The sequence below is a fragment of the Choloepus didactylus genome, chromosome 7 (assembly GCF_015220235.1).
Source record: "Choloepus didactylus isolate mChoDid1 chromosome 7, mChoDid1.pri, whole genome shotgun sequence".
NCBI classification, from domain to species: domain Eukaryota; kingdom Metazoa; phylum Chordata; class Mammalia; order Pilosa; family Megalonychidae; genus Choloepus; species Choloepus didactylus.
The window spans coordinates 151,536,516-151,546,079 of NC_051313.1; the positions used below are offsets into that span (position 1 = coordinate 151,536,516).

General features: G+C 39.1%; 1 pseudogene; it reads right to left on the bottom strand.

The window, feature by feature from the left end:
- Positions 1-7,822: 7,822 nt before the first annotated feature.
- LOC119540896 lies at positions 7,823-9,116 on the bottom strand (annotated as a pseudogene).
- Between the last annotated feature and the right edge of the window lie 448 nt (positions 9,117-9,564).

Below are 9,564 nucleotides of genomic sequence, written 5' to 3' on the forward strand. Positions count from 1 at the left end.
TCAGTTTTCCCAGTATCCTTTGTTGAAGAGATTATTCTCTCCCCACTGAGACTATTCTTTTCCCATTGTCAAAAATCAGTTGGCCATAGATGTAAGGGTTTACTTCTGTACTCTCAATTCAATTCCATTAATCTATATGCCTTTCCTTGTGCCAGTACCATGTGGTTTGGATTACTGTAGCTCTGTAATAGGTTTCAAAATTGGGGGAATGTGAGTCCTCCAAATTTGTGCTTCTTTTAGCAAGATGGTTTTGCTATTGTGATGCCTTATCCTTCCATATAAATCTGATGATTGTTTTTTCCATTTCTTTGAAGAAAACTTTTGGAATTTTGATGGGGACTGTGTTATCTGTTAATCAGTTTGGGAATAATTGACATCTGAACAAAATTTAGTCTTCCAATCTATGAAAGTGAAATGTCCTTCCATTTATTTAGATCTTCTTTGATTTCTTTTAGCAATGTTTTGTAGTTTTCTGAATACAGAACCTTTACATCCTTGGTCAAATTTATTCCTAGATATTTGATTATTTTAGTTGATACTGTAAAAGGGATTTTTTTCTTGATTTCCTCCTGAGAATGCTCATTACTAGTGTATAGAAATGCTACTGACTTTTGTAAGTTGAACTTGTATCCTGCCAGTTTGATGACTCATTTACTAGCTCTAGTAGCTTTGTCGTGGAGCCTCTTTGGGAATTCCTATACATATGATCAGGTTGTGCAAATACAGAAAGTTTTACTTCTTCCTTTCCAGTTTGGATGCCTTTTATTTCTTTTTCTTCACTAACTGCTCTAGCTAGAACTTCTAGCACAATATTGAATAACAGTGGTGACAGTGGGCATTGTTGTCATGTTCCCTGTCTTATAGGGGAAGCTTTCAGTCTTTTACCATTGAATACAATGCTACCTGTGGGTGTTTCATATATGCCCTTTATCATGTTGAGGAAGTTTCTTTCTATTCCTATCTTTTGAAGTGTTTTTATGAAGAAAGGATGCTGCATTTTGTGAAATGCCTTTTCTGCATCAATTGAGATGATTATGTGGTTTTCCCCCTTTGATTTGTTAATGTGGTGTGTTACTGTTCTAATTTGCTAGAGCTGCCATATGCAAATTACCAGAAATGGATTGGCTTTTATAAAGGGGGTTTATTATGTTACAAATTTACAGTTCTGTGGCCATGAAAATTTCCAGGTTAAGGCATCAATAAAAGGATATCTTCACTGAAGAGTGGCCAATGGCCTCTGGAAAAATCTCTCTGAGAAGGCATGTGGCTGGTGTCTGCTGATCCTTTGCTCAGGGGTTCTGGTTTCAAAATGGCTTTCCCCAAAATGTCTCTGGGCTAGCATCTCCAGATGTCTCCAATCATCTCTAAGCACCAGCTCCAAAGCAACACTCCCAAAGTCTCTCTCAGCTGCTCTTGGGTGTTTTTTTTTCCTTCCTGCTCTCTGTGTGAGCTCTCTTTAAAGGACTCCAGTGATCTAATTAAGACCTACTGTAAATGAACAGCATCCACACCTCTATGGAAAGAATTCAATCAGATTTATGACCCACAGTTGGGTGAGAAACATCTCCATGGAAATTCTCAATCACAAGTTTCCACCCACCAAGATTGGATTAAAAGATCATGGCTTTTGTGGGGGTCATAATATATCCAAACTGGCAGTTACATTAATTTATTTTTTATGTTGAACCACCCTTGCACACCTGGGATGAAGCCCACTTGATCATGGTGCATCATTGTTCTAATGTGCTGTTGAGATTTGATAGTTGATTTGCAAGAATTTTGTTGAAGATTTTTGCTTCTATATTCATAACAGAATTTGGTCTGTAATTTTCTTTTCCTGTTGTATCCTTATCTGGCTTTCAAATTAGAGTGATTTTGGCTTTATAGAATGAGTTAGGTAGTGTTCCCTCATCTTCAAATTTTTTTGGAAGAGTTTGAGCAGGATTGGTATTAATTTTTCTTAGAATGATTGGTAGAATTCACCTGTGTTTTAGTTTGCTAATGCTGCCAGAATGCAAAACACCAGAGATGGATTGGCTTTTATAAAAGGGGGTTTATTTGGTTACAAAGTTACAGTCTTAAGGCCATAAAGTGTCCAAGGTAACACATCAGCAATCGGGTACCTTCACTGGAGGATGGCCAATGGTGTCCAGAAAACCTCTGTTAGCTGGGAAGGCACATGGCTGGCATCTGCTCCAAAGTTCTGGTTTCAAAGTGGCTTTCTCCCAGGATGTTCCTCTCTAGGCTGCAGTTCCTCAAAAATGTCACTCTTAATTGCACTTGGGGTGTTTGTCCTCTCTTAGCTTCTCAAGAGCAAGAGTCTGCTTTCAATGGCCATCTTCAAACTGTCTCTCATCTGCAGCTCCTGTGGTTTCTTCAAAGGGTCTCTCTTGGCTGTAGCTCCTCTTCAAAATGTCACTCTCAGCTGCACTGAGTTCCCTCTGTTTGTCAGCCCATTTATATGACTCCAGTGATTTAGTTTAGACCCACCCTGAATGGATGGGGTAACACCTTCACAGAAATTATCCAATCAGAGTCATCACCCACAGTTGGGTGGGGTGCATTTCCATGGAAACACTCAAAGAATTACAGTCTAATCAACACTGATAACATCTGCCCACACAAGATTACATCAAAGATAATGGCATTTGGGGGACATAATACATTCAAACTGGCACAACCTGTGACACCATCTGGTCCTGGGCTTTTTTTTGTTGGGAGATTTTTGATGACTAGGTCAATCTCTTCACTTGTAATTTGTTTGTTGAGGTTTTCTGTTTCTTCTCAAGTCAGTGTAGGTTGTGCATGTGTTTCTAGGAAATTATCCTTTTCATCTTTTCTTCATTTCATTCTTTCTCTGGATATGCAGTATAATTTTTAAGATTGTACTATTTGTGCAGTTGTTTCACCTCCAGGAGAAAGCTTCATTTTCTCTGTTCCTTCTCTGTGAATCAAAATCTGTTCTGTTTGCTTTTGTTTTGCCTGTATAGTTTTGTTTACTCTCCTTTACATTCACAAGATAAAGGCTATATCATTATATAATCATTATCAGAGATCAAGGCAGTTGGATTACAGTTCAGAGATGTCAGAATTTTACTGAACTTGTTTACACACCTCTAACTGCTTTTGCCTGGAGGGCAAATTCTGGGTAGAGGGTTATCACAGAAAGAATTTTCCCAAGTCAGTATTTCTTAGTCAAAAAAGGGCCAGGGATCCATGAAGCGGGTGCAGACCAGTTCCAAAGTGCCCTGGAGTGAGGGTCAGGAGAGACACCCAAAAGCCTTTTAGACAGCTCCCTGAAGCTGCACTTTCCTGGACTGTCCAGCAGATGAGCCTCTTCAGCTAACTGTTGCCTGCAGCCCTAAGGAGGCCATGCATCTTTAAACCTCTGCCACCTTTTCCCCTGTGAGGGGTGGGGTAGAAACAATGGCCATGGTGATCCCTGTCTGGGGTGGTCTAAAAGAGTTCAGAGTCAGGACCCCATGATCTAAATTTGTGGATCAAATGTCATGATTAGTACTCGGACATGCCCCACTCATCCATTCTTGGGGAGTGGGGCTTCCATGTCCCTCTCCATCTGCTGCAGTCAGCCAGGGACCTGACTCAAGGCAGACCACCATGAGAGTGGGGGGTGGGTGCCAGCAGCCGCCATGGAGCAAGCTACTCACTGTTCTTTATTGCTGTTTCCCAGCTTGTTCATCCCACTCTTCCCTGGGTGCTGTACAGTGTTCTGGCCTCCTGAGCCCCAGAACAGTTGTTTCAGACAGTTCTGCCTGTCCATTACCTGACTTTGGAGAAGGAGTAAGTCCTGGGGCTCCCTACTCCACCATCTTTCCCAGAAGTTCCTCTCAGTATATACTTTTCATATATTTTCTTTGTGGTTACCATGCAGCTAAAATTTAACATTCTAAATCTAGAACAATCATGTTTTGTTTCATACCATCTTAATTTTATACCATACACATACAATATTCCTGTACCCCTCTATCCCTCCACATTTTTGTTGTATATTTTACAAACTATATCTTTATACCTGTATGTCCATAACCATAGATTTTTCATTATAGTTTATGCCTTTGCATTTTAGAACTGTAGGAAGTAAAAAGTGGGGTTACATATAAAAAGAACCAATACCATAGTACTGGCATTTATAAGTGCCCACATGGTACCTTTACTGGAGGTCTTTGTTTATTTATGCCATTTTGATCCAATGTCTTGTGTTCTTTCCTTTTCCTCTTTAACTCTTTTTAGCACTGCTTGTAGAGCAGTTTTAGTGGTGATGATCTCCCTCAGCTTTTATTTATCTAGGAATGTCTTCATCTCCCCCCTATTTTTGAAAGAAAGTCTTGCCAGTTATTAAAGTCTTGGTTGGTAATTGTTTTCTTTCAGCACTTTAAATATTTCATTCCACTGCCTTCTTGCCTCCATGGATTCGGATGAGAATTTGGCACTTAATATTATCGGGATTGTCTTGTACATGTTGCTTTTCTCTTGCAGATTTCAGACCTCTCTCCTTGTCTTTGGTATTGGACAGTTTGATTACTGTGTGTCTGGGCATGATTCTCTTTGGATTTATCCTCTCTTGGGTTTCTTGGGCTTCTTGAATTGTGCCTATTCATGTCTTTCTTTAACTTTGGAGAATTTTCTGCCATTATATCTTTGAATATTCCTTTAACCCATTTCTCTCTTTCTTCTTCTTCTGGGATTCCCATAATGCATATATTGGTATGCTTGATGGTGTCCCACAGGTCTCTATTTTTTTCTTTATACTCCTCAGCCTGAATTATTTCAACTTCCTTGCCTTCATGTTCACTGATTCCTTCTTCTGCCATTTCCAATCTGTTGTTAAATCCTCTAGAGAATTTTTCATTTCAGGTATTGTGAATTTCAACTCCAGTAGTACTATTTGGTTCTTTTTTAAAACTGCAGTCTCTTTGTTGAGATTCTTGTATTGTTTATTCATTGTTTTCTTCAAATCCTTTCTTTCTGTGCCAGTTTGAATGTATTGTGTCCCCCAGATGCCCTTATCTTTGATGTACTCTTGTGTGGGCAGACATTATCAGTGTTGTTAGATTGTAATTCTTTGAGTGTTTCTTGGGAATGTGCCCTACCCAGCTGTGGGTGATGACTCTGATTGGATAATTTCCATGGAGGTGTTGCTCACCCATTCGGGGTGGGTCTAAGTTGAGTCAGTGGAGCCATATAAATGAGCTGATGGACAGAGGGAATTCAGTGCAGCTGTGAATGACATTTTGAAGAAGAGCTACAGCCAAGAGGGACACTTTGAAGAACGTACTGGAACTGAGAGAGGAGCTTCAGCTTACAAGAGACATTTTGGAGATGGCCTTTGAAAGCCGACTTTTGCTTCGGAGAAGCTAAGAGAGGACAAACACCCCAAAAGCAACTGAGAATGACATTTTGGAGAGAAGCTGAAGCCTAGAGAGGAACATCCTAGGAGAAAGCCATTTTGAAACCAGAACTCTGGAGCAGACGCCAGCCACATGCCTTCCCAGCTAACAGAGGTTTTCCAGACACTATTGGCCATCCTCCAGTGAAGGTACCCAATTGTTGATGCATTACCTTGGACACTTTATGGCCTTAGGACTGTAACTGTGTAACCAAATAACCCCCCTTTTATAAAAGCCAATCCATTTCTGGTGTTTTGCATTCCGGCAGCATCAGCAAACTAGAACACTTTATTTCTCCATGCTTTCCTTTATCTCTTTGAGCATACTGAGGATCACTTTTTTAAAGTCTTTGTCTGATATGTTCAAAGTCTGATCTTCATTGATGGTTTCTGGATTTTTATCTTGTTCCTTTGGATTGGCTGTAACTGAGAAATTAGGATTTACGGGATGATTGTGATTACTGAATTAGTATGTAGATATTCCCTTTTACTTTCTGGCATAGTAAAATAGACAGAGGGAAATACCTGACATCTTTGAACTGTAATCCAGCTGCCTTGATCTCTGGTAATGATTGTATAATGATATAACCTTTATTTTGTGAATGTAAAAACCTTACGACTGACCTCACTTATAACTCCTTATTCTGTTTTTCAACTTTAGAGTCTTATGGTCATTAAAGACAGTCCCTAATGTTTATTAATGAGGGGACTTGAATCACCCAGAACTAACCCACCCCATTTCCAAGGCTATCTTGATAAATGGAGCTGGATCTAACCAAAATGGGCCCACCTGACATGTGCAGCAGCTTAAAATTTAACCCATAAGTGATATACCTCATTACACTACTAAAAATCACACCTATCATCATATTAAGGCCACCATTTTCTTACATATGTTCTGTGACTAAGCACATAATCAACTGTGCATGCTCAATAATTAGATCACCTGTAATCTCATCACCTTGAGCCTAAAACCTGCCCATCTTTTGATACTATAAAACTATCAGGATTACTGCAGTTCAGGGAGACAGATTTTTAGGTTGATAGGTCATCTGATCTGCTGCTTCTGCCTAGCAATAAACTCTGTCTTTGAAACCCTGGTGTCTTAGGAATTAGCCATTTGAGCACATGGGGCAAGAAACCCACCGCTTTTGATTGGTAACAGGGCCATCATTTCCTCTTTCTTTGTTTTCTAATCTTTTGTTTCACACTGTACATTTTAATATTTTGAACTGTTAACTCTGGGATGTATTCCCTGAAGTTTCTGTTCCTTACGTTTGTATGCAACTAATGATATGACAGAGATTTCCTTGAGTGCCAGGAGCTAACAAAAACAAACTAAAGCACAAAGCACCTTTCACTGTTTTTGCAAATTAGCTCTGCTTTGGTTGGTGCTCACCTTCAGAGCTTAACTCTCCTATCAGGAAGTTCAGCCTGAGGGTCCTCTGTGTCTTATCTGAGCCTGACTGGAGCCTGCTTCTTGTCCTCTTCTTGTGCTTGCTTATGGCCTTAGGAATTCACCCCTTTACAAGAATTTGAATGCCCCTTCTCTTTGAAACAGACTTTTACTGCCTCCTGGGTGCTCTGCTGTATGACTTAATGTAGGTAGTTGTTTGTCCCAGTCTGCTTCAACTGAATTATTTCTTACAGTGCTCCTCTGCCTGCAAGACAAATTCTTGGAGGGTCAATGGGAGATGAGTTTCTTGGCTCAGTCTTTCAGGCTTCCATTGGATAAACTGACACTGACATACAGGCATCCTAATGTGCACATATGGGTTACTCTGTTCTCTCTGGAATAGGGCCAGGGACCCTCAGTGGGAACTCAGGCTGGTTCTACATCATGCCAGGGAAGGGTTTGGGGGAGTGGTTAGCAAGGGCACTAACAGTTTGCCTACCATTGTTCAAGCTGCTCTTTCTTGATTTGGCATTTGCTCAGTTACTGCAACCCTCTAACCGTTTAGGAGTTTTGAGGAAGATGGCGTTGTCAGTGTCTGCCACTTGTTCGAAGATTCTGTGTAGAAATGACACCCTGAAGCATCTTATGCCACCATCTTGGTTGACTGGAAGCCAAAAATGTAACTTTCATTTAATCTTCTACACTACAACGTCATGTTAAAGTTATCCAAAAGCAAACACCTAAGGATTTTGTGAGCCTCTTATGAGATGATTTTACAAAAATAGGAACAATTTGAAAGAACTAGAATTAGATAAAGGATAGTATTTAAAAAGAGAGAGAGCAAACACAGGAAGCATTTTCTTTGCAGAAAAAATGCAAACATTGCCTTTATTGTTAATAACAACGTTTAACTCTGTAAACAAAGTTGGCAAAAAATTCTTAAGAATTTTTGTACATATTTGTAAAAATTTCAAGAATATGATCCTTATTATTTCTGAAAAGTATAAATTGTTTAAAGACTAAAAGCCGGCAAATGTAGAAGTAGAAAGGGAAGAGAAAAACATTGACAACAGATCATTTGAATTTTCTTCTCCCTCAATGTCTATAACATCATACATGCCACTGTTTTCAGTATAACTTGTGGAGCCCAAAAGTTCTGATTTTTTTTCACTAGTCTGAAATAAGTCCAGTTAAGATTGCACTGGTGAACTACAAATTTTGTTTTTTTCTTGTGTAGTAAGAAACTCATTTCTTTTCTTATTTTATTCCACATTTGGTTCCATATTTTCTTTTTTATTTCTTCCAATTAATATTTCCACTTTTTAATGGATTTTACCAGAAGGTAAACTTTCTACATCCTTGGTGTCATAATCATTTTGTTCAATGAGAGGGTAATGGGATGCCTGAATTGTTAGGTGCTCTTGTGAACTATTTATTGCTAGGAGACCAGAATAATGACCAAATGTTGAATTAAGGTCTTTTTCCTTCAGATCCTTTCCTGGAGAAAGCGCAGTATCTGACTTTTGTTTCAGTTGAGATGCACTATTATTTTTATTGAAATTACAAAATTGTATAGATGCCTGTAGCCCACACAGTCATCTACCCTTAGTTCTTCTAAATCGCTTTCATTTATAGTGCATTTATGTTCAGAAACATCAAGATTGCATCCTTGTTTATTTTTATGGGAAGGTAGCTGCATAAAATCCTGGTTTATGTCATTTTCAGCTGGATTTAACACAGAATATTTGTCAGTCTTTTTCTCATCAAGTCTTCTCAGCTCACTTGAAGGGCAGGAGATAGGTTCTGAAATAAATGTAAATTTTTGTTCGGGTTCCTGGGTTTCTTTACACAGTAAGTTTTACTTGATCATCTGCCCAGCTTTATTTTTCCTGAAGTCCTTCTAAGAAACATATTGCAGTTCTAGGTGTTCTCTTGGTTTAGTCTTTGCAATAACAGGAGAAAGGGAGCTAACACTGTATTTTATTAGTTTCAAGATCTTCATATTCCTGCAAGCAACATTCACAATATCCTTTTTTTTTTAATTCTCTATCAAATGGAATTGAACTGGGGTTCCACCATATTTATCACCATCTGTTTGGATTCTTAGTTTAACCTGAGTTTGCTTTTGGATGAAAGGTGGTTTATCCACATCAAATGGGCTACAGGGCTTCTGAATAGAATAATTTGTAAAAGGCATGTTGGTCAAATGAAGATAAAATGGCCTATCTAGTTGACTCATATCTTCCACCTTTACAAAAGGCTTTTTCAGTCTACCTGTTCTTGTTTTCTGTGTACCAGCTCTTTTCCCCACATCTCTTACAGAAGTGCTTGATTTCTTGAGTAAATGCAATTCTTTTTTCTTTTGTTCAATGTAGTATCTGATGTATGGTCCTTGATAGCCTTTTTAACTAATAATTTTCCCCTGCTTAAACACACCCCTCCAAGATCTTTAATGTCTTTTTGCAGTCTTTCAGATATTGTGACAGAAGGTATGTCCAGGTAAAATAGTTTTCCCCAAAGTGGCTTGTATTTGGATTTTAATGGTTTGTTATCAGTTTTTAGAGATTTCAAAGATGTTCTGTTTTTTTCATTTTTTGCTTTAATTCCACCCTGGAAATGTCTTTTGCTGTGAATCTTCATGGCTCCAGAGTTCATGGCAGCCACCCGGCACCTGCATACTGAGTCTGGAAAGGGTGTCGAGCCGGAAGGCTGAGAAAGCACAGCAGCTCAGGGCCCGTGAACAAGCCAGCCACCTCTCCCC